Source organism: Hoplias malabaricus, chromosome 10 (assembly GCF_029633855.1).
Source record: "Hoplias malabaricus isolate fHopMal1 chromosome 10, fHopMal1.hap1, whole genome shotgun sequence".
Lineage (NCBI taxonomy): Eukaryota > Metazoa > Chordata > Actinopteri > Characiformes > Erythrinidae > Hoplias > Hoplias malabaricus.
The window spans coordinates 31,632,493-31,658,122 of record NC_089809.1 but is presented as its reverse complement, the minus strand read 5'-3'; the positions used below and the strand labels follow the sequence as shown (position 1 = coordinate 31,658,122).

At 40.9% G+C, this 25,630-nt stretch overlaps 1 protein-coding gene across 1 annotated transcript in view; it reads right to left on the bottom strand.

The window, feature by feature from the left end:
* cdkal1 (CDK5 regulatory subunit associated protein 1-like 1) overlaps positions 1 to 25,630 on the bottom strand; it is a 293,873-nt gene that overhangs the window by 200,750 nt on the left and 67,493 nt on the right. The gene's annotated exons all lie outside the window — the stretch shown is intronic.

Below are 25,630 nucleotides of genomic sequence, written 5' to 3'. Positions count from 1 at the left end.
ATGAATTTCTGCAGAAAATTAGAAATGTTTTATTCTGTTTTGGGAAGCTCACAGTCAGCTCTCAGTGGCATCTGAAGGCTGCTTACATAAAACAGTCTCATTGACATCAGCGGTTTGAAGGCTGTCTGCAGCAGTCGGCATGAACTCTACTTGAACTGTATCCACAGAATAACTCCAGAAAATTATTTCAGATTCCTCTGAACTAGAGCTATGTTATACAAGTGCTGAAGCTAAATCATCTCAATCTAATAAACGGGTACAAACCCAGACCACAGAAATCACAATTAACTGACCAGGTGAAATAGTGCTACACAGTCACAACCTATTCCTCAGCTTCAATTACTTAATCTCAAGTTCTACTACAGTATTAAAAGGCAATGTCCACATGTAACACTGTATTGCAATCTATAATTATTAGCACAAAAAGTAAGGATATTTGTGTTTGGTAGATTATTTTTGTTGTAACAATGCTTCTTGGAAATCTTATACCATTGAAAAGCCTGTTCATTTCCCTTTTAAATGGTGCCAGATCTGTAAGGAACATGCATTTGTGGGTTGTGCCCATAAAAAATTTGGCCAAAGCCAATCAATACAAATGTGGCACCATTTAAAAGGGCATCCTGTAGTAAAACACTAGACACTTCAGGTATCTTTTAAAAGTTACCTTTTTTGGGGAAATGAAGCTCAGACTAACCACAAAGTACATTGTGAAATAAAACAAAACAAACTACATTCAGTTTTGTGGTGATATTCCCAAGTTTGAAATCATGGGATAAAACAAGTCATTTTGATTTTGTAACTTGTCTTATGTAAAAGGCACTTCAGAGTTTTCCCATCTCCTCATTTATACTTTATACTTAATACAGGATCATTGCACTGAAGTTGCCTTGCACTATTTATTTTACTGTATTTATTTCTAATTCCAAACCTCAGTCTATACTGATATTGCACATTCCATACCCCTTGCACTATACACACACTTTTTCAACTTTTAAACTATATACTGCACTCAAGAGATCATCCTCAGCTGCTCACTGTATAACAGATTCTTGCCAGGCTATGTTTAATCATTCTGAAGCACACTATTTTAATTTTTTGGTATTTTGATATATGACTCAGCCTATATAGTATATTTTAGTACTCTGTCGATTTTGATATTTGTTTAAGGTTATAAAGTATTTTTAGCATTTAGTTTTTAGTATCATGCTCTATCTTCTACTGTCTCCTATGCACAGTGGATTTTTTTTTATTAGTCCATTGCTGTTAGTGCTTGTTGTATGTGATGTTTGTAAGCTACTGAGACCTTGAATTTTTCCCTGGGGATCAATAAAGTATCTATCTATCTATTGAATAACAAACAAGTTTGGAGAAATAGTACTGATCAAATATGGCTAAAGCAATAAAATAAAGCAAAAATTGCTCAAAACCAGCATTTCTGCTCCTTTCGCCTCACATCAGGGTGCTTTTTTAAGAAGTAAACAGAGGCTAATTCTCATTAAAGAAACAGGCAATGAATCTGGTCTAAAGAGGCCTGTTTGTAGAGGGTATCAGTTTGAATCTAGACTCAAGAGATCTGTGGAAAAGGGACCTAATATGCCCTTAAAAAAAAAAAAAAAAAATCTCTATGCTGATTAAGTACAGGCCGGCACCGTGGCGCAGCAGGTAGTGTCGCAGTCACAGCTCCAGGGACCTGGAGGTTGTGGGTTCGATTCCTGCTCCGGGTGACTGTCTGTGAGGAGTTGGTGTGTTCTCCCCGTGTCCGCGTGGGTTTCCTCCGGGTGCTCCGGTTTCCTCCCACAGTCCAAAAACACACGTTGGTAGGTGGATCGGTGATTCAAAAGTGTCCATAGGTGTGAATGTGTGTGTCTGTGTTGCCCTGTGAAGGACTGGCGCCCCCTCCAGGGTGTATTCCCGCCAATGATTTCAGGTAGGCTCTGGACCCACCGCGCCCCTGAATTGGATAAGGGTTACAGATAATGAATAAATGAATGATTAAGTACATTTGATGTAAAAGAATTCCTAGTTAAACTTGTTGAACTATCACTTTAATTAGAATAGTGAGCACAAATGAGAGAGACAGACTTAGATGCCAACATCAACAGCCGAGAACTGAGAGATGACAGAGATATCTCAGAGCTGGTTGTCCCTCTAAACCTCTGCTTTGTTTTGTACAAATGATCACCATGGTTTGAAGATTTAAGCCGCCTGAAAAAAAGTGTTTTGGGCCAAAAGACTATGGAGAAAAACAGTGTTCAGTAAAGTAGCCCTATACAGCATGTAATGTTTTATGCTCTCAGTGTAGATATCTCTGCAGACTAGAGTTGTGCACAGTCACTCTGTCAGCTCTCTCTTTGGCTGTGCAGCTGAGAGTCTCGCTTCTGAAAGCCAAAGCTCTCTCCGATTTACAGGCAACCTTTGAAATCTTCAAGTGTGTCAAGAGTAAACAACCCACACTGGAACATAGGAGGGATGAGGTATTTTGGAAGTTGAAGACCTCGCAAGACAACTACTTATAGACAAAACATTAGGGTGGGGAATTATTTTAGGCTGATGCAGAGAGAGAAGAGAAAAAGAGGGGGGGGGGGGAGCAAGGATTTTCAGGAATAAATTGTACAGTATGAAGAAAACTGTAGGGAAAAACTCTGCAGACTCAGATCAAATCTAATCTGACAGTTGTGTATTAGGCCAAACATGGAGAGAAACAGCCTTGGGACATGGGCTCTATTATTATGCATAAATATAAACATGGTCAAGGTCGTTCACATCAAGGCGCTTGGATCTGGAGATATTTGGTGTGGTTTAACATTTAGTAAACGGTTTTAACAATATTACATGGACAACTTTATGTGAACAGAGTTCAGAGTGATTTCTCACATAACTCAATGAACATTACAAAACAAACAAGAAAATCTGTACCTTTATAAATAACCTTAAAGCTTGTGCTTGCCACATTTACAAACAGCATTTTCACGGTTGTTGTATATCTCATATGGTAGCACATTTTTGAGATGTATAAAAATAAAACAAAACAACACATTCTTAAGTTGCCCTGTGAAGGACTGGCGACCCCTCCAGGGTGTATTCCCGCCTTGCGCCCAATGATTCCAGGTAGGCTCTGGACCCCCGCGACACTAATAAGTGTGAATTTTAATATTGTTCTGTTTACAAACAGTTTGTTCCACAGTATCACACTAAATACTACTATATACCATTACAGTCAAGTCCAAATATGTTGACAGTGGTTTCATGTTCTCTGGTATGCATTTACTGTTGGGTATGTTGCCCTGGGTCCAACTGTATGAAAATTAATGTGGTGTATCCTGGAACATGCAGCGCTGTATAGAACGTATACAAGTGTCATGAAAAACACACTGAAAGGTCATTTGCTCACCATGAAGCCAGACGTCACAGAGATGCATGGAGACAATACGTCCAAATGCATCTGCATGATTTTCAAAACATGGGATTCACACAGATGCAGCCCATGCCAGGGTCAGGCATGGCTTCATGCATCACTCTATACACCACTTGCCATACAGCACCATGATGGAAACAAGGGTACGGACACAGAAGTGTTTTCCAAGGGTGGCGAGAGATAAGGTCAGGTAGACGAGGTAAGAGAGAAACCGAGTCTTTGAACTTACTCCAGTGTTTGAGAATGTTTCACATGCACACACTCCCCTCTGATCACAGTGGGCAAAGCTGCAACCCCTACAGAACTGAAACAGGTTCAAGGGATCTCTGTCTGATTTCTCCAGACGTCTGCTGTAGTGCCAGTCTCCCGGGTGAAAGTGTGTGTGTTTGTGCGCTTGGTAGAGGGGTCACTGGTGTTCACTCATGCTAACTGTACTATCAGCATCCCCTCCTCTGCATGTTGGCTTAATGCCCTCGGGTGTTGCAGGCGGAGGACTGCAGCTCAAACGCCAGCTCCTGATCTGCTGTGTCACTGCAGGCGGCACAGAGGCGCATTAGAGCTCAGCGTGTGTCAGGAAGCCTGTGCATTATGCAGGAGGAGGCCCTCTCCTAATGGCAGGGGCTAGGAACAATGAGCCCTGTTTTAGCCAGCCAAAGCGTCGCCCCAGAGTCTGCTTAAGTGGCTCCCGCAAAGTCTAGCTCCTCCAGGGAAAGTCAACCATCTCCACAGACAAGTAGATGAACAGGGGTGTCAAAAGGTTGTGTTTTTCCCCCACCCAAAGACAGCCAGATTAGACATGTAAAACTAGAGGTCCAGTCACACTGTCAAAATATTATACACAAATGATAAATATATTAAAAGCATTGTTAACAATTAATGTTCACTGAACTACCGAATTTGCTCTGATAAATGATGCTATTGCACGACCAGAGAAGCTTCCAACTGTTCTCTCTCTGCCCTTGTGTGCTGAATGTTCATTAGAATTCCCAAACAACATTAACTTCTTTGCAGGCTCTTGGCATATGAGCCACTTGCATTAAGCTCTAAATGTATATACTAAAACGCAAGCTCAATAAATGTTTTTTTAAAAATCTAGTTCATTAACTCCATGTGGGGCAACATACTAAGTTTATTATACAGTTGTGTCAAGCAAGTGAAAGGAAAAACAGTGTATTTTGAGAGAATCCACAAGCCCACTGAAAGCTGTCTGCAGGCCACAACTGACCTGGGGGGTTGGACTTTGGCAGTCCCATGAGTAAAAGCATTTTGTGTTCTACCACATGCGCTGATGCAAAATCTAGGCTTATTACTGCATCCGCCTGTCTGCTGTGTGCTCTGTACTGTAGCACTGCGGGGACGGGAGGCTCCCCAAACAGACAGCACTGTCTGGCAGTGAGCTGGAATAACGAGTATTCATAAAAATATTCCCAGTGCACCACACAGCACTGATTACTGTGCCCTAGGTAAGTGAAACGGTGAGAGAGAATGGGGTTAAACTGGAACAAAACAGCTAGAGAATAAAAGCTTTTTTCCAGCTTTGAATCAGAACAGTTTGTGGTAGTTTCCAAAAGAAAGGGTGCAGATATTTATTTTCAGATTAAATTATTGATAAAGGACTGAATGAGGAGAATGTTTGGAAGACAACCGAGGCCTCTGTCACAGCCATCTGTAACGAGAGTGAATAATGCAAGCCTGACTGGCTTTAAAATAACCATGTCAACTCTGTCGCCCCTCTCAGGTATGACATGAGCGGTTTGGTGGTAAAATATTCATGTTGGTTAGCAAGGCTAGCATCTCTCTATAAAACACATATTGAGTACTAAACAGCAGCAGATCCCAGCTAGACCCAGCTATGGACTACTCAATGAGACTGAATACCCATGATTTTCTAAAAGTAGACATAAATGAAATGTTCTTTAAAAGTACATGTCATTAGATGAATTCTGGGTTCTACTGAACATGTGGCACACTCCATCTGCACCTATGAATCACTGATCAGGCTACACTATATTGCCAGAAGTATTCACTCGAGTGCCTTGACACAAACATGAACTTAAGTGACACCCCATTCTTACTCCATAGGGTTTAATATAATGTTGGCCCACCTTTTGAAGCTATTTCCACATGGTTTAGCAGTGTGTTTATGGGAATTTTTGACCATTCTTCCAGAAGCGTTTCTGTGAGGTCAGACACTGATACTGGACGAAAAGGCAATTAGGAATGCGTGGTATCCACATTTTTCACACAGTCATACCATCTCAAATTTTATTGCAGTATACGGTATTATCATGGGGATTATACAGTTTTTTAGAGAGCAAATTTAAGCCACTTTTGGTGGAAGTGATAAGTTCTAAAATAAGCAAACTAAGATGGTTCTACACCGTTTAGAAGCTGAGCTGGCCAGCTAACAGACACTTGATTTAGCACAACACAGCACATCATTTTCCAGTGAACTGAGGCTCAAAACAGACATGGAGAATAAAGCCTCATACCTGTGAGCACAAATTTGAGTGAAGGGTCTTCTGAGTATTTTGTCTGGTTTCATCCTTCTTCATCTCTTAACCCAAGCTCAGCACTACACTCACAATGGCAGTGGGCTACTGGGCTTGTTTTTCTCCACCTGTTTTCAGACTGTCACATTTCCAGTCAGTGAGTTCCCACAAAGCGCCCTCCCTGTGGCTTTCGTAATTGAACAAAAACATTTGGCCATGTTCTTAAAGACACAGAACTGAAATTTTACGCAGCAAACGCATCATGAACACCGCCGTCATTTTGAGACACGGTCCACATTTTTAAATACAGCTGTATACATTATTATCATTATACCGCCCAATCCTACTCGCAATTTCTGCTCTAACTCATCCCAAAGATGTTCTATCGAGCTGAGGTCAGGACTCTGCACAGGTCAGTCAAGTTCTTCCACACCGAACTCGCTCATCCATGCCTTTATGGACCTTGCTATGTGCACAGGTGCACAGTCATGTTGGAACAGGAAGTGGCCATCCACAAACAGTTCCTACAATCTTAGGAGCATAAACTTGTCCACAATATCTTGGTATGCTGAAGCATTAAAGGTTCCTTTCACTGGAGGTGAAACTGGAAGTGGCAGAGCCAAACTCCTGAAAAACACCATAATACCCAATCCACTAAACTTTACACTTAGCACAATGCAGTCAGACAAGTACCATTCGCCTGGTAACCTCCAAATCCAGACTCATCCATTAAATTGACAGATGGAGAAGCATGATTCATCACTCAAGTGAACAAGTCTTCACTACTCTAGAGTCTAGTGGCGGCATGTTTTATACCACTGCATCAGTTGCTTTACATTGTGTTTGGGGCTGTAAGGCTTGGATGCCGCTTCTTGGCCATGAAAACCCATTCATGAATCTCTCTCTGCACTGTCCTCGAGCTAATCTTAAGGCCACATGAAGCTTGGAGGACTATAGCAATTGACTCTGCAGGAAGTTGGCAACCTCTGTGCACTATGCGCCTCAGCATCAGCTGACCCCGCTCTGTCATTTTATTTGGCCTACCTCTTTTTGGCCTAGTTATTCATTCCCAATCACTTCGTGTGGACTGTGGAATATTTGGTAGTGAGGATTCTTCAATGGTACTTATTGCACAGGTGTTATCTATCACGCCTGAAAAGTAAACTAACACCTCTGCTAGCTTCTACTTATTTTTGGTCCAACTATCTTTGTCACAGACACAGAGAACATCATTAGTCTCTCATTAGTATTAGAGATACTTCTTAAAATTCTGTCAACAAAATTCTTGTGTTTTGAGTGCTATTTTGAGTGCTAAAAGGTTCATTTAAATTTAAAATAATCCCAGTTTATTTTATATCAACTCTATATTTGCTTGCACAATTTTGCCAAATTGAAATGCCTGACTGTCATTTATTATTAACATTTATTTGATATTATTTAACAAAAAAGTCCCCCATTAATTTAAACACGGATGTAAATAAAAACACTGATAATTTTGGCCCAGAAATTCATCACTTCTCACAAGATATTCTTTGTCAAAATATGTATTTTGTTGTCATGGTTTGTTTCTCTATACTAACCAATCACATACCAACTTCAGAAAAAGCCTAAAAAAAAGTCATATGTTACACACTGGAAAAGAAATTCAAGCCGAAAGTAAAAAACATGTCAAACACAGGCATCAGTACAATCTCTTTTGAGAACACAACACACTGCTGTTTTTGTCAGAAAACTGACTGTTTCGAAGCATGAGATGGACATCTACAGATTCCAATGAGATGTAAACACAGAATCGGGGTTCCTAGAACAAAACAATCCAGCACAAAAGCAATCACATATGCCAGACCTTTAGGCCATGCTGCAGGGCCCTTGTGAAAGGTTCCTGTCAACTTCTCTTGACCTCACAGTTCTGAGAGCTTGGGTCAGTGCACTCTGCTCTGTATGTGAGATGACAACAGAGGTATGGACAGAGAAAGAGCAGATTTAGAAAGCAGACAAGGCTGAGATGGGATTACTGGGGTGCGGTGAGTCCGGAGGGAACAAGAGCTCACTAAAGCATAGCTGCTTCATTTACACGCCAAACTGAAGAAAAAAAGACATGCCAGACCAGCCTGCTTCAGCCTTTAGGAATGCTGCACAACACTGGGAGGCTCTGAGGTATCTGCAGCTGAGGCTAAAAGCTTCTACAAAGCCAGGCCTGAGAGACATGAAGATGGTCAACTAATCCAGACTCTTATTAAAATCCTGTTCTTGGAGCCGAAATGGTAGCTCCGGTCCAGCAAAGACCTAGAATTATATATAAAGTGTAAGACTGGAAAGTATTTGTAGCCTGGTGAAAAGAGAGACCTATTTTGAGGATTTGCACAGCCATGTCTCTCAAGACCACGACAGTAACCACACGATCCATAAAGGAAAAAAGAGAAGAGCAGACACTATTAAGGGCACATCTCTGAGAGGCAGAGATGGCAAGGCAGACTAAAAAGACCTGTGAGCAAGTTGGTGAGGGCTTCAGCTCTGAATCTGCCCACATCCAAAGGGGATTCTCTCTTTGACAAGTTCAAAAAAATATAAAGACAGGGAAAAGAAATAAAACCTCAGCACACTTGTCCTCATGGACTCTTCCCCAGCAGCAAGGATCAGATATCTTAGCTGCCAGTGTCTGAAAGGGATTTCTTTCTCTCACATGCTAAATGATTCTGCCTGTTGCTGCTCAGAAACGAGGCTATCATGGCCTCATCAGAGACAGCTCTCGCCCTGCAAGGAAATCACATCGACACCAGTGCTTTTCATTAGCTCCCCATTATATTGTGCTCCTCACCAAATAAAGCATATCGCCTGGGAGCCATAATTTTTGTGTGAGAGACAATATTAACTGGCATTTCAGAGACAAACTGGTATTACACGTAGTTGGTTATGAGTCCCAATCTTCTTTGCACGTTCAAGCATTATGTAGCAGATGGGTCTACTTTTTGACACTTCTCAACAACCAGCAGAAAACAACAAAAACTCTGTTCTAAATCACTTACTATTGGAAACAGGGAGCTATATAGAGTCAGAAATATTACAGTATGGTTAAAGTCTCACAATAAAGGTTTTGTTTATAGTACATGTACTCTCCTGCCAGTTCAACACACAGTAAACAGCACGAGTTCACAGTGAAGGGCTTCAATATTGCAATGCGTTTTCCACCTGTTATTTAAATGCATGGTTTGGTTTGGACACCATTTACATGTTGTTTGTTATTTCTTCAAGTATTTTTTTTGTTTAGATTCATCGGTTCAGTTCGTAGTATTGTCGTATTTGACGTCAAAATGCCATGTCTGAATAACGGGTTGGCCACTGGTACAACTGGCAATCGCTTTAGTCAGGAGAGTGCAAATTTAAATCCTGTCAATGCAACAACCCAAAAAAAAAATAATAATTATCTATATATACACACACACACACACACAGTGGAACCTCTACTAACGAACGTCTATACTAATGAACTTTCCAAGATAGAAACCGGGCATTTGAATATTTTTTGCCTCCACCAATGAACCATGACTCTAGAAATGAACCCGAGCCTCCGCCAAGCCGGCGGCTGGAAATGGGCACTGACCCCAATAGGCGAGTCTCCCAGCGCGCCCAGACTTGAGTGAGCTTTAATATTAGCAAATTGTAGTTTTAGCAATTTAGCATTAGTGTAAATAGCAGACATTGAAATTCGTGCTAAGTTAAGCCGTATTTACGCTTCGTCTCCCCACATTCACCCGCCTACTCTCCGTTATTCCACCCCCCCCCCCCCCCACCTCCCGCCATACAGTCAGTGCCTGTGTTACTCCTCCAGCCAGTCGTCACCTCTTCAAGGTAGCGATATGTAACCGCTTAAAACTTTATTTCTTTTTATTACTGTTACCACTGTATTTCTTTTTTATTTTTAGTAATGCTACATGTATTTTTTATTTGAGAGTGTTGTAAACATGTATCAGTGCAAAAAGGGTGACTTTCGGGGTGGGGGCTGGAACACATTAATTGCTTTTCCATGATTTTAAATTTGACTAGAGAAACAAACTTTTCTACTTACGAACCAGGTCACGGAACGGATCAAGTTCGTAGGCAGAGGTTCCACTGTATATATGTGTGTGTGTATTTTATATATATTTTACATACATTTTCAATTATAAGAACATTGCATTTGTTTAATGCAGTAATGAGACAGTAGGCATATTTGTGACGAAGGCTACATGACCTGACATGGCTTAACCTGGGCATGGGCATGCTCGTGTCCAATCAATGTGCCCAATTAGTATATTCACCGGTTTTCCTCTCCGCAAGATATGACCGTACATAATGAAGCATTCCTTTGTGGTGATATCTGTGTGTCTGTTTATCAGAAAAGTCAGGTTAACATTTAAGCCACTTTTCCTCCGAATAATTTTTTCAAACTTTAACTCAGTGAAGGGAAATTCTTCTTTTGCAATATTGTAGGCAGCATAAAACTTGATTATCATCTCTGCCTTGTCTGTTGATCTGTTTGATGCTGCCTACCACTGAAAGACCGCAGGGAGAGGCACACTTGGACAGTGTATTTATTGTGGCATGTAATGTGTTCTATAGAAGCATTGTGCTTTTTCAGCGTTTCAATTCGAAATGTATTGGAACCAGTCACAACTGCGCTGTTACCGGCCATGGTCTTCCCACACTCTTTACAGTAAATGCAGTGCATTATATGATCGGCTTTACTGTATCTTAGCCAGGGAAACTGGCCAAGCCATTCTTCGAAATGTATACTTTCCCCCTTTTAAATTCAGTGGGCTCTGGCTCTGAGTCGATCGTATGTGGCTCATCATCTTATGTCGTCTCTGGACCAGGGCTTGACATAACCTGGGAGGTTGATGGCTCCGTGTCCGAGCACTGGTTCTGATTTTCGGACAGATCTCATCCTCCACAGCTACATCAACTTATCTGAGTAGCCTAAGCTACTCACCTCTCTCTGTGTGATTACAGCACACACATATTCAAACTTACACACACGTACAGGAATATCTGGACCATGGCAAATCCTTCACCTTCTCTGACGGGTTTAGACCATATTATGAGCCCAATGTGTGTCTGCTGTTGAACCACAGGGAGACTTTCAGAGTCGTGGAGACGTTTTTCTTTTAACGCCTGGTCACACAGGTGCAACCTCAGATTTTTTGCAGCCGCACCATTGAGAAATTAGAGGTCGCACTCCGCACTCTAGAGCCCTGTTCTTATTATATTAGCAATATTAACAGAAAAAAACAATATTAGCAATATTAACAGAAAACTAGCATCTCGTTTAACCTTGAGGACTGGTGTTGGATGTGTCCTCATAAAACATTATGTCTTAGTTCCGCCAGCCAAAAAGCTTGGACGCTTGGTTCCTTCCCAGGACGCCGACATTAAGCTCCTTCCAGCAAGCTGGGATACTACAGCATTTAAGTTCAAGCAAATGCTGCATAGCAAAAGTCATTAAGTTATATAAGACCTTTGACTTTAAACAAAATGACTGTACCGTTCATGCTGAAAGTAGACTTGAGTTAATCATATTGATTTGATTCACCTCAGCAAGCAGAAACCCCTCTCTAACATACCTTGTTTTCAATCTGCACTCTAGGCTAAACTGCACTTGACACCAGACATTTTAAAGGACATATATATAAAAATATATTTCTCTTAAGGAATTATTTGCCATTGTATCTTCATACACCCAGCTGGTGATAAGAGTATTGCGATTGAATTAGAACATCCATGCATGACCTTGAAGAGGCAGATGCATTCTCAATTCAATGGAGTTGCAAAAGGGGTTAACTGGCCTCTCCAGGAACAAAAGGTTTACCAAGAGGTTAAGGCTGACACACGTATAATAAAAACATGCACAAGTGTAATAAAGTTTTAGCACTTTAATTGCTGTGTGTTCATGCATGACTGCTTTTAAATTTGCCTACAAAACCTATGAAGGGCTTAAGGCTTGTAAAAGCAATGTCACTTAGTGGGAATGTCACAGAATGACAGCAGGGCAACACGTGAAATTCCTTTTAGAGATGATTTCAAAAGGTGAACTGCATATATGCCCATGAATGTACAGATAAAGAGAATGCTGCTGCTAATCAATATTTCTCTCATTGTCAATAGACACTAAATTCACCACTTAAAAAATTAAATAAAATACAATAAAAAAAGCCAGGGGTCATTATATAAATATATTTATATTTTTTTTAATAAGAGGCCAATTGTGCAAACAACTTGCAAAATAATGTACGAGCAAATCTTGTAAATTGTAACAGGCTATGCACTTATCACTTGAAATCTTGATGAAATATCAGTTTTATCAATAAATCATATTGCAATTGTTATCTGTATCTTCTGATTAATGATCATTGCTTCTGAGCCTACATGGTCAATTTATAGACTTAGGAGACCAAGACGACAATATAACAAGGGGGGAAAAAAAAAAGAAGTGTCTATTCCAACAACACAGGCAACAAACTGCCAATGAAATATTAAGCTAGTGTGAGTTTACATCTGAGAAGACAGAATGCTATGGAACAAAGACCCTGTGCTACAGCATACATTTCATCCCCTGTTGCTTGTGTTTTATAATACACATTTATCATCACTGCAATGCATTCACACACAGAAGAGCATAAATCATACATTAGCCCAGATGCATTCGCTCTCTCTCTCCACTCGGTGCCTGTCTTATTCCTTCTCCTTCCCTCTGCAAGGCTGGACACTGCTTATTTTAAGTAACATAATAATGGTGTTTACTTTTATTCGATATAATACTGTGGGATAATATGATATATCATATCAAAATAAAGTTTATTAAGAAAGAGTCAGAACTTGAAGGTGCATTGTCACTAGTTTGAGTCATTTATATTTGTTTAAAATAAACGTAAAAATGGGATCGGAGGGTGTGTTCCAACTATAGGGGGATCACACTCCTCAGCCTCCCCGGTAAGGTCTATGCGGGGGTACTGGAGAAGAGAGTCTGACTGATAGTTGAACCTCGGATCCAGGAGGAACAATGCGGATTCCGCCCCGGTCGTGGAACACAGGACCAGCTCTTTACCCTCGCTAGGATCCTGGAGGGTGCATGGGAGTTTGCTCAACCAGTCTACATGTGTTTTGTGGATCTGGAGAAGGCATTTGACCGTGTCCCTCAGGGTATTCTGTGGGGGGTGCTCGGGGAGTATGGGGTACTGGACTCTTTGCTACGAGCTATCCAGTCCCTGTACAAACAGAGCAGGAGTCTGGTCTGTATGGCTGGCAGTAAGTCCTACTGGAAACCGACTTGGACTTCGTCAGGGCTGCCCGTTGTCACCGGTTCTGTTCATAATTTTTATGGACAGAATTTCTCGGCGTAGCCAAGTGGCAGAGGGTGTCCGGTTTGGTGGTCTCAGGATTCCACGTCTGCTTTTTGCAGATGATGTGGTCTTGTTGGCTTCATCGAGCCGGGACCTCCAGCTCTTTCTGGACCAGTTTGCAGCCGAGTGAGAAGCAGTAGGGATGAGGGTCAGCACCTCCAAGTCCGAGTCCATGGTACTCAGTCGGAAAAGGGTGGAGTGCTCTCTCCAGGTTGGAAGTGAGATCCTGCCTCAAGTGGAGGATCGGTGCAGCGTCAGCAGTAATGCGGGCTCTGTACTGCTCCGTTGTGGTGAAGAGAGCTGAGCAGAAAAGCAAAGCTCTCGATTTACCGTTCAATCTACGTCCCAACCCTCACCTTTGGTTACAAGCTTTGGGTAGTGACCGAAAGAAAGATCGCGGGTACAAGCGGCTGAAATGAGTTTTCTCCGCAGGGTGTCTGGAACCTCCCTTAGAGACAGGGTTAGGAGCTCGGACATCCGGGAGAGACTCGGAGTGGAGCCGCTGCTCCTCCACGTCGAGAGGAGCCAGTTGAGCTGGTCCGGATGCCTCCTGGACGCCTTCCTGGTGAGGTGTTCCGGGCATGTCCAACGGGGAGGAGGATCCCGGGACAGACCAAGAACACGCTGGAGGATTACATGTCTCGACTGGCCTGGGAACGCCTCGGTATACCCCCGGAGGAGCTGGAGTCGGTGGCTGGGGAGAGGGAGGTCTTGGTTTCTTTGCTCCGACTGCTTTCCCCCGCAATCTGGACCCAGATAAGCGGTGGATAATGGATGGATGGATAAACGTAAAAATGGTCCCTTTAACAGAGCTGTTGCAAAATTTGAGATAATTGATGATTCAATTTTAATCCGTTCATTTTTTTTTATTTTCCTAAAAATTGTCTGCGTGTGTTGCTCTTGCTCTAGCATGATGAGCTGGCTCCTTTTCCAAAATAACGATATCTATTCTGATATTTTATCATCATCTGGAACAGGTGTCTAATGACATCTCTGAAGAGCACCTAAGAGCTTAATAGGCGTTAATAAACACAAGGTACAATTTATGAACACCACGCTGCTGCCATTAGGACACTTAAAGCCATTTAAAAAAAACTACAGAAAACCTTGTAATGGCTTTAACAGTGGAATATTCTGGAATTAAAAACGTATATGAACAAAGAGGGGAATAAGCAAACCTGAGATGCACTGGAAATCACACTCCTCACATTGTTCAATAAAATAAACGTGTAATTATTAAAACATGCCTCAAAATGCTGATGCCCAAACAGAATCCAAATATTGTGAATATTACGAAACATTATGAAAAGTTCAAATGTGTGATTGCAGTGAGGTGGGTATAGAGTTTGGCCTTCAATATTCAGCAACATTGAGTGTGTGTGTGTGTGAGAGAGAGAGAGAGAGAGAGAGAGAGAGAGAGTGAGTGAGCGTGTGTGTGAGGGAACAGCTTGCACCCTGCTGAGCGTTACAGCCAGTCCAAACAACCTTTCATCATTCAGAGCCAGTGAGCCAGTGAGAGAGAAACACCTGGCAAGCGCAGGCTGGCTGTCCTTTTGGGACATTATGCGCTGGTTTGGGCCTGTTTGAGCCGATCTGGTAAGCGATATCCCCTCTGAATCCAGCCGCTCGACCTTGTGTTATGAGCTATCAGCCAAGCCCAGGGGAGCTAGGTTCACAGTCCAGCATCCTTAGACGAGATGGACTGCAGTGATTTCATCAGTCCTGCTGGCTGGACAAGACGACTGAGCCTTTAGAACCAGTTTTCTAAGTGTGCAAAGGCACTTTGAGGGATATGTTTGTGGGGTGGGGGGGTTGTGCTATAAAGCCTCAACGTATTCAATACTGCGGTGTTGGAGTCCACAAGCCTTGAAGGAAAGTATGGTCCCTGTGGATGGAACTTTACATTTAAGAGAAAATGGTCAGCATGAGACGCTCTCAGTAGCCACTATCCCACTGTCCAGCCAGCAGATGCCTAGAGTTTCACGGGGTTCAGGATTAATTCACAGCCACACATAGAAGCCAAAATATTTTGCACATACATCCATGTCCACGTCATTATGCCGGAGATGGAGACTTGAAACAGTGATTCATTTGCTGACTCAAGTCCTGTGCTGACTGATGAATGTCATAGCTTTGACTCTCTTGACTTGCTAAATGACTTGAAAATTAAGAGCTGGGAAAGTTCCATCTGAGAAAGAAGAACACAAACCCGGACCTTTGTGGACATTTACGTTAAATTCGGACAGGTCAATAATACAAATGGCTAAGTGAAGCATGAAAAAATAGGAGTTAGAATTAAAGAAATAAAGTGGACAAACAATGGAAAGCAATATACAAGAATCTTTAAAAATCTTTAAAAAGAAGGTAAATATGAAAAATGTGACTGAAATCTAAACACAACCTAAGCCTCTCTCATTTAGAAAATGATATGAATATGACCAAACCCAAATAAGAATAAATATATCAAGTCTTTCTTGAGATTTGAAGAGATTGAACTCAATGGGAGTGTGTCTCCATGATGGAATTACACTGGATGTGTTAAGCTTTAAAAATAATGTTTAAGTCAAGGTAATAACACAAAATAAGCCATTCATGGTCATTTCTTTTCTGTCAACTCTGTATTCATACCTTCCCTCATGTCTGCTCACATACAGTCTAAATATACTATATACAGGTAATCGTTATATTTACATGCTTTCAGCATAAAGAGTTGTTGTAGATGTTTGTAAGAGCACAGATTTCCGATGACTTGGCTGGAAAGAAAAAGCAGCATTGAAGTTTCAAGGCTCAGTTATTTTCAAACGTGATCTGCAGAAAAAGCAAAGCCTCCGGTGGGTGAAACTCTCAGTAAATCACAAAGCCCAGCTCAGTTTGAAGACAGGAAATCAGAATATGAGAGGAACCAAAAGTCCAATTCTGATCACTCCATTTGTATTGGATTTATATGAGTTTCACTTTTTGAACTGAATTACTGAAGTAAACTTTTTGAGGATATTCTAATTTATTTAAGAATTGGGTCTTGGAAAGGTATTGAGGTTGTCATAGTTATGCACAATCTGCATTTGCCTGAAGAAAAGAAACCACAAACAAAAATCTCAAAAAATAAATAAAAGATACACACATGAACCTGACAAACTTATTAATAACTGTGCAAATAATATTAGAATGAATGGAAAGCATTTACAACTCAAAACCCTTCTAAAATATGTGAGTTAAGATGGCACACCACTGGCCAGAAAATGGCCCATGTATTAGCAGTGCACGATGATGAAGGGCTGGAGCCAAGAGGCAAACATGGAGGTGTGGGCTCCCACAGAAGGAAACAGAAACGAAGAAAAAAAAAAAAGGAGAAACCCAAGGCTCATTAGGGGCAAACCTGAAAGTCTATTTTCCCCCACTTAATTTCCCCGGCTGCCATTTTCCACGGCATAATGTGGCGCAGCTCATCACGGGGCCCGTTTGTGTTGACGTGCTTTTAAAAGCCTCTTATTTGGAGGATCATTATTTATTCCAAACAGCGTTCTTATTGAAAAACGTTGGAAAGCTCACACAATGCCAGCTGCCTAATTAAATTGCTATTCAGTCGCACTCTCTGAAAATTAATTTATGGAATGAAGAATTGTAACATTTTTTTCTTCCACAGCGCAAAAAAAAACCCTAGCAATTAAATAGAAGGTTCAAGGCAAGGTTCATTACATTAAGCAGTGGGGGGAAAAAGGATGGTGGTGGGGGATGGCTAGATGATTTTAATAAAGACAGATTCTGTTAGCCACACTTGTTAGCACCACAGCAGCAGATTTTTTTCCCCTACTGGATGTAATGTGCTTGGCTTGGCTTTTGTTAGCACACTGTTACAGCACATCTTCCCTTTCTGTTCTCTCTGGCTCTGAGGGTCTTTTTCATTAGAGATTCAAGTGGTAATGTGGAGAGAACAGAGCTATTGCCACTGAGGAGAACGCATCAAGGCCTTGTCATTAAAACACAGAGCTCTGCTGGGTTCATCTTTTAACACAGTAGTGTCATCTATGGTGACTCTATATCAGAGTCATGAGTCAGAATAATGTATAATTATTTTTCTTTGTAGGATATGAGTTTTATTCCTAAGCAGCCGGCCCAAGTGTGGAATAAGGTCCTGTTTCAGTTCCATTCTTATAGAGGGAAGAATCTGTTTACAATGGGACATTTCAAAGAAAATACTTTACTTTTTTGCATGCTCAGACAGAGCATGAGGCAGACTCCACCCACAAAATTCATTTATAATCAGAGTCTCCGTAATCGTCCTTAATTCCTATCTCAGACTCTACTGTTAATTTAAAAAGCCCTTCACTCCAGAAGATCATCAACTTGACCATATGACTTCAGCCTTGAATCACAGAACAATAACAATTCCAATTATTTAGCCACAGGTGTCAGGGGTCCATGTTTGCAAGTGCAATGTTCAAGGCACAAAATCTGACAGTAATTTTAAAGGTCGTAATGGGATGACCTTGTAAAAGGCTTTGATCGCCTGCAAAGCTACAAATGAGATGCAGATGTAGGCCACCTGTGCTGGTTACACTGCTCCTCCTCTCCAGGATCAGAAAACAGCAGCGACTCCATCCCAGAGTAAATTATGCAGCTACTAACATCTTCTTTCAGGAAAAATAATGAATAAAGAAAATACACTGTTGTGTGTTGGAGCCATAACAGACCTTTAAAAACATGAAGTGCATTTTGTCGTCTGAGATGCATTGTCTAGAAATAAAGGGGGACAAGACAGGGACAAAAAGGTGCTTCTGTCAACAGTGTAAGAAGGAAAAATAAGAAAATAAATAAGATCTACATCCAGTAGTTGGCATCATTAATATGTTGCCAAGTATCTAAAAAGTCTGTCAAGGCAGAGAGAGCCTTGTTAGCACAGTGTCAGCTCTCAGCGTCTTGAAAGCCCTAGAGAGGGAGGATGAGCAAGAGGATAGAGAAGGTGGGGATATGAGAGAGAGAGAGAGAGAGAGAGAGAGAGAGAGAGAGAGATCTGAAGTCTTGTTTAGGCCACAGAGCAGTCAATCCCAGCTCAGGATCTAGAACATACATGTCCTGTTTTAGTGTTTTATCTGCTCTAACATCTGTTTCGGCTCAAGAGGGACCAGTTAATTAGCCAATATTGATCAGGGGAAAACGTAGACTACAAAATAATAATAATAATAAGCTAAAATATGCAGACCAGTGGTATCCAAGGCCCACAGTTGGGATGAACAGCTCTAGGATGTGGTCTAGGAGTGATATTGCCAAGCATGTTATGTTCCATTTCTCAAGAAACGGAACTGCAATAGTTCAACTGGATTCTCTAGATATGTGCAGGACCGTGATGGTCTAAAAGAAGAGAAGACCATTGGCTCAAGAGATTAACTCCAGAAACCCTACTGACCACTGCCTACCCGAGAGAATTCAACACAAATTCATGTATACAAGGCGCATGGCCTTTAATATTTATAATGTGTTCAGGAGAAGCAGCAGTGTGGGGCAGCTAGAACATCTACTCCCGTCCTCACTGCTAGAGTGTAAAGCAGGAAATCAATGCTGTTTAACAGTGTTCTTCCACATTTATAACATTTCATCGCTGTCCAACGAAAAATGTTTGTAAATTCTCAGTTTACTGCAACTTTTGAACACAGCAGCTGTCCTTCACACTGTTTAACAATGTCATGCTGAATGGAGTCTTTTTTTAAACTGAACATTAAGAAGGTTCTTATCTTCTCCTGTAAAGCTGTTATATTGGAGATAACTGTTTTTCACTAGACACTGAGAATATGATGACCAAAACGCATTCAAAGCAGTATCAGCAGAATTTACTGTAAATAGCAGTACACCTGCTGGAAGGAAGGGTACATGCTTCACTGCTAAAGCACCCAGCAGATCTGTTGTGTGCATAAGTAGGGACAACAGCCACTGTTATGCTTAAGTGGCTTTGTGCCGTTGGCCAGTGAAACCCTTAGTCTGCATCAAACACGGTGTCCTTTTGTAGGAATGAGAACTGATAAACACAGAGGGTAGTATTTTGAAATGCATGAATTACCACAATAAGGTCTAGTTCAACACTGATGCGGAACCTCCACAGGTAAACGACTGCTTTAACATGATTACAACCTACTCTTCCAACTAAATTATAAACTATCCAATCAAAAATTAATTTTGCTCACAAAAAAACTACAACATTCATAGTGTGTATATACATTAAAAGGGTATTAGAAAGATCTGACTGCAGAGTGTGAGATTTATTTGCACTGTAAGATATAAGACAAAGAGGGCAGGGATAAATGAGAGAGTAAAATGCAAGTGAATGTGAGGGAGAGGGGGAGCAAAAAAAAAAAAACCACATGAGCAAGAGAGTAAGAGCGAGAGCAAAAGAACACCATGAACTAATTGCCAGTCCAATTAAATTGTGGTTTGATCACGTTTGATTCTCTATGCAGGCGGGGTAGCCAGGAGTCTGGTGGCCATGCTGTGCAGTTAGGGAGACACTTTATAATTAAAAGCACTAAAGCAGCTGTAAATGAGCTGCAGTCAAATAAAGAGCATGAACGTTACCCATTATGGCATACCTACACTAAGTACAAGTACATTCATGTTCATTCAAACGAGGGAAAAAACCTTTTTATTTTATGTCTGATAAAAGTCTACTATGCTTAAGAGGGTGAGAATCACTTATATCTAATAGTTTTGCTCATTATTCCCCAATGAAGAGCACTATACAATATACAGTACATTCTCAAGTCCCCGTGACAATTAACAATTTAACCAACCATCTTTTATTAAATGGACTGAGTAATTTGTGAAGACTTCATGCCAACCACCGGGAGACAAGGAAAAATAATAATAATAAAACTACCAAGAGAAATAATGTACAAGGATGAAGAAAGAAAAAAAAACTAATTAAAGTAATCTTTTGTCATTTTATCCATTTCCCTCGATGACTAGATTAAAAACATTTTCAATAATTCAGGGCAAATCTTCTTTTAATCATTCCCTTGCCTCAAAAAAAAAATAAAATAAAAAAATTAAAGCAAAGCTCATTTTTCTGAAGACTCCAAAAAGGAATCAAAGACATTTTAACCTACTTGAATATTTAACAGTAACATTCCGGGGTGAACCAAATAAACTTTAATAGTAAACTTCATAAACTCCTGGGACGGCTGCCTAAATTAGGGCTTTTTTCGCTGCAGATGGCAAAGCTGCTGCTGTACAAATAAATAAAAAAGGGCACAATTAGGGGAGCAAGTGTACGCACTCTTTTAATGAAGGGACTCTAAACGGGCAAAACTACAAATTATGGAGGGGGGGGGGGGGGGCAGAAACTGCTTTAACAACAGAGAAAACAACTGAAATATCCTGCAAGAGGCTGTAAAGTGTGAAGCAAAAAAGGCTGCTCTGTTTTTAAATCATCATCAGTACAGTTCAACGCAGGACGTTTAAAGTGCAATAATTGATATCATGTTGATCCCTTGTGCAAGTGAAAGAGAAACTGAAGGTCAGATTCCATGCTGATCTTCACAAGCTTCATCAAAGTATAGATGCTTCCAGTAATTACCTGGTGAAGGACGGCAAGTGAAGCTAGCAGCTGTCAGTCAGACACTAATCAAAGGTAAAACAATTAACTAGGCACAATAATGAAAAGCTAGCAGCCAAAGCCTTCACAGGTGGGAAAAGATTCATAATTACCAATCAGTGTCTAATGGGAATGAAACGAGGGAAAAGGAGAAGACCTAAACATCCAGCTAATCCAGCTGTCAGGGGATTCTGGCTTAAATAACATCACACATCAAGGTAAGGACTTCATACTATGACCAGGCTGGGGCTTTATGGTAGTGGGAAGGGAGGGGAGAGAGGAAGGTTAGATAAATGTGAGAAAGTCTAAGTGCAAGCGACAGCCACAGAAGAGAGTGAGTGATTAGGAGTGAAACAGATGCGGTGAAACTTGAATGAGAAGCCAAAGCACAATGCAAGTTGTCAGCTACGGCAGTTGAGTTGAGAGGTCTTAATTTGACACAAATGTGACACTGATGTAAGGAAGCCGTATTTTAGGTTCAGAGTGAAAACAAGAAGAAAACGTTCTCTGAATTATGCTATAATTTGTCACATTGGGATTGTACCCAAGGCTCCCCTGGAACCTCACACTATGCTACAAAACAAACAGTAACCTGCTCATGCACCTGGATGCTGTGTGTAAAGATCGAGGGGTCAGCATTGTGACCCTGGGGCACCACAGAGGGCAAACACTAGCTCAAATCCAATGAATTTCATAAGTGCTCTGTTTTTAGGGTCGCAAAAACACACTGCTGGTGAAATGTATTCAAAGGCTCAGCATGTTGTTCACATGTAATAAATGAAGCCCAGCATGAACAGAGAGAAAACAAATTAAAGATTGCTTTCAAAAGTTACACAGCTCCAATAAAACTCTATTACAGCTTTATTTTAATATGAGATATGAATATGCAACATATTTTTTGCCACTCTATATAAAAAAATGTTAGGTCACATGAAGCAGCAACAGCATCCTATGCTCAATATACTTCCTCAATTAAGTAATATAATAAAAACAATAACATGACCAAACGCATGGCTGCATATCCTGAAAATGTAGTGCTCCTTCAAAGCTAGCAAAATCATTTACACTAGCTGCCTTTACAGTGCAACAGAGGATCCTATGTTCTCTTCCCTTTGAAAACAGCATGAAGGGCCTGGAGCAAAAAGGCTGTCCATATGCATGGCTGGAAGTCATAGGTCACAAGAAAGCAGATGCTGAGTGTTTGGACATTTACAGAGTTCCAAGGGAATGGACAGCAAGGCCATGAGCAATGCCAACTCCAGGCCAGAGCAATGAAAACCAAAAGGGCCCTTCCACAAAGCAACAGGTGAACAAGAGATGGGGTCAGTCGCAGGTCAGCTCTGCAGACTCGTCTACACTTACCATCAACAGCTTAGCAATACGTCTCTAAATACCATCGGAGACCAGTGATGGCTCGTCTTCAGGCAGCAGGCCACGTTCCATGACCAACATTTTGGCCTGCTCTTCATTCCCCCAGGTGCTCGGATATAAGGAAAGGTCAGGGGCCCTGCCTGTCATCCTGCATGACTTGGAAGTTCATCTTACAAGTGGTGCTTTATTGAACTTTATATAGAAGTCCGTGACACACTGCAGTTGAGAACACGAATACGCAAACCCAGGAACTTTAAGCGGTTTATGTGTAGCTCATTTCTACACTTTATATATTGCTACTGTGCACATGTCAATGTAAAATAAATAAAATGTGTATTAGTTTTAGTTAATTAGACATTTAATTACTGATGGTCTTAGTCAACAAAAGCCATTTAATGCCATTAAATAAACACTTTTTTAAATTATTATTTTCCAAAAACACGGTCACAATTCTTACCTTATCTTATTTCTATTTAGCTTTTGTTTAGTTTTTGTTGTGAAAAATAGTGATAATGTAATTAACAAACAGACAATCAATAAGATGGAAGGGTCCAACTTTAGCACAGTAGTGTTACTCAAGATGTGCTAAGCAAAATGTGAAGATCATAACGATGGTGTTATATATTTATTCCACATTTTATTCATCATAAGAGAATTATAAGGTTTTAGTTGTGATTAGCATAATTAGCATTTCGCAACTGTACTGGCTCCCCGGGGCACAGTCTAAAAAAAGACCAGGCCTTGACCTGTCCCCAGAGAGAACACACTGCCCGTATGGACTGTAGGTTTACTCTGAAAGGAACCATGTGCCTGTTCTGAGGGCCTATCTCTCAAAAGAAACTTGTACAAAAAACAGACGCTTCATGAAGGTCAGTGAAACAACCAAGAAAACAGCTTTCTGTTCCACGATGAATGGGTCGAACCTGATAGCTTTTTGTCCATTTGTTACACCAACAAGGTCTGTAACTATAGACTATGGATACCACAACAGGTGTTACTCAGGACCCAACCTGTCCACTCTGGGCACAGCTGATAAACATCTCTTCTGTATTTGCCAGTAGGACACAAACTCACTGCCCTTGGAATGAATGCAACAGTTCTTCCTGAAAAGAACTTGCACAGAGCCACTGTGTGGGGAAGCTCATGCCCAAATCGTAAAAGCTTCTTCGAAACGAATCAGCCTAGACAGCCATCAAGGTCCAGGGCTTTTCAGAAAGTACAGAAACAAATTTTTGAACTCAATTTCTGCCAGGCTTCTCCACATAAAAGCTGCCAGCAGCCTTTGTGCCCCAGGGAATTTCATCTGCAATCTTAGTTCAGAAAATACAGAAAAAAAATCAATTCTAAACACTCTAAAGTTTTTCAATGATTCCTTTAAGACCAATACGATGTTAAATTGCTAATCTGTAGATACAGGTTTTTCCTCACAGCAGTAGTATATCTTGAGTAGGATGACTATGAACCGCACTTCAGTCATTCTTAGCCCTGACTATCACTGACCACGCTGACTGTGTTCAGCTGAAATATTTCATTTCAAAAGCCCTTCCTCGCAAACCTTTCAGGTTTCAACCAAGATTTCAGAAAGCAGCCAGTAATTCACAGGGACAAATGCTCTAAGCCCCCACAGTAAGGTTAGAGCAAACAGATGAGGTGATGAAGAGCCTCCATGGGAGATGAGTGTACACATTCCCAATCCTAACACCTTATCAAGGCAGCCTGCAGAGGGACACAAGCTCAGCAAGCTAAGGAGGGGCAAAGCAGAGCGAAACAGAGGGGGGAAAAAGCAATTACGCCCAACCTTAAAGGGTTTGACCAACAGCACTATTACAACTGCAGGTAAACATCAGAGTATGGCTCCGATTAACACTCCATGCCATCTGTCTAAAAGATAGTATGTGCAAAAGCTTCCACAATAAAAATGAACACATTAATCATACATGCAATTCATTTATTACTTATGAATTTTTTTAATTAATTGGTTGAAATGTAAATGCACCTTTCAATAAATATTTGTATATTAAATATTGAATTGCACTGACACAAGAACAGCATTGTATCAGTTGTTGCTTTAATTTTGTGGTTTTCATAAACAGAAACATCTAAACATACAACATTCACCTTTGACAGGTGGTGTATTTGAGGAAGGCAGATGAGTGAAAAACGGACTGTTAGCTCACGTACAGAAATAATAGGGATTTGGGGATGGGGTGTGTTACACAAGTTGACAAAGCATGTCCCTGAGCACGTCCCCCACTGAGAAACACTTGAGCACCTGCCTGTTCCACATGGACAGTAGTGAAAGTGAACCAAAACCTCTAGTGCTTCCCATATGCTCACAATACAGCACTAGAATCAAACACACCAAAGCTCCTCCTTCCCAGTGGCTTTTGCAGCCTCGGGTGACTCCTGTTGCCATGCAGTCAGTATTTAAACACGAAGCTTTTTTGCTTCCATGCCAAAAAGAAAACTGTAAACACATCCTGGATGGGGCGAGCAGAGACTGTGCTCCATTTGTTGAAGTTTGCATTTAAATGATATGATTCAGAGCCAGATTTGTTTAACTTTGAGAGAGACGGTTTGGTTAAACAGGTGAGACAATGTCTCCGGGGGCTTCAGGACATGAGGGGCGGCCATGACTTTGCACTTTAGCTAACAGTCGCGGCATGGGAGGCAAGAGAATTTAACTGGGGCAGTAGAGGCGACAGGTGTGAGTCTAGAATCTAGAAAGTAAATACACCTAGAAGGCAGCAGGTGGAAGATACCATGTGTGCCTCAGTGGCTTGATAAAACCATAGCACACTGGCAAATTTTAAGACAAGGCAGAACTCATTATTACTCATTTGGTAAACAATAAAGAATATTTTCAAAACTTTCAATACAACACTTTACTACAGTAGAATAGGAGAAACAAGTAAATCAGACACTTTAAGGAACATTAAGCTTTGCCTTTTGTTCTAAAGCAACAAATTACACACACCATGAAGCACATTAATGTTTAATTCCTGTTTGTTATAGACTCCTACAATGATTTAAGAAACAAGAAGCCAAAAGATTGTGAACACATGCTCATCCAGCATTTCTTTGAAAGGAAGGCTTCATTCTTGAAATATTGCTCTAAAAATGAGACTAAATTCAGCCAAATGTGCATTAGTATGGTCAGGTACTCATGGTAAAAGATTAATTCCGAATCAGTCACAATTTCAACTCGTCTCAAAAGTAGTGGATGATGCCCCCACCCTCCCCACCCTTTTACTAAAAACTAAAGCATATACTTTTACATTCCACACAGTTCTTGTAAACATTAACATTCATTTTGAGTGTGTCAAGTGCCTATGGCCATCAAATGATGCATATTTTAAGCCAGTGTATACTCTTCAAAATGTTTGGCACAATG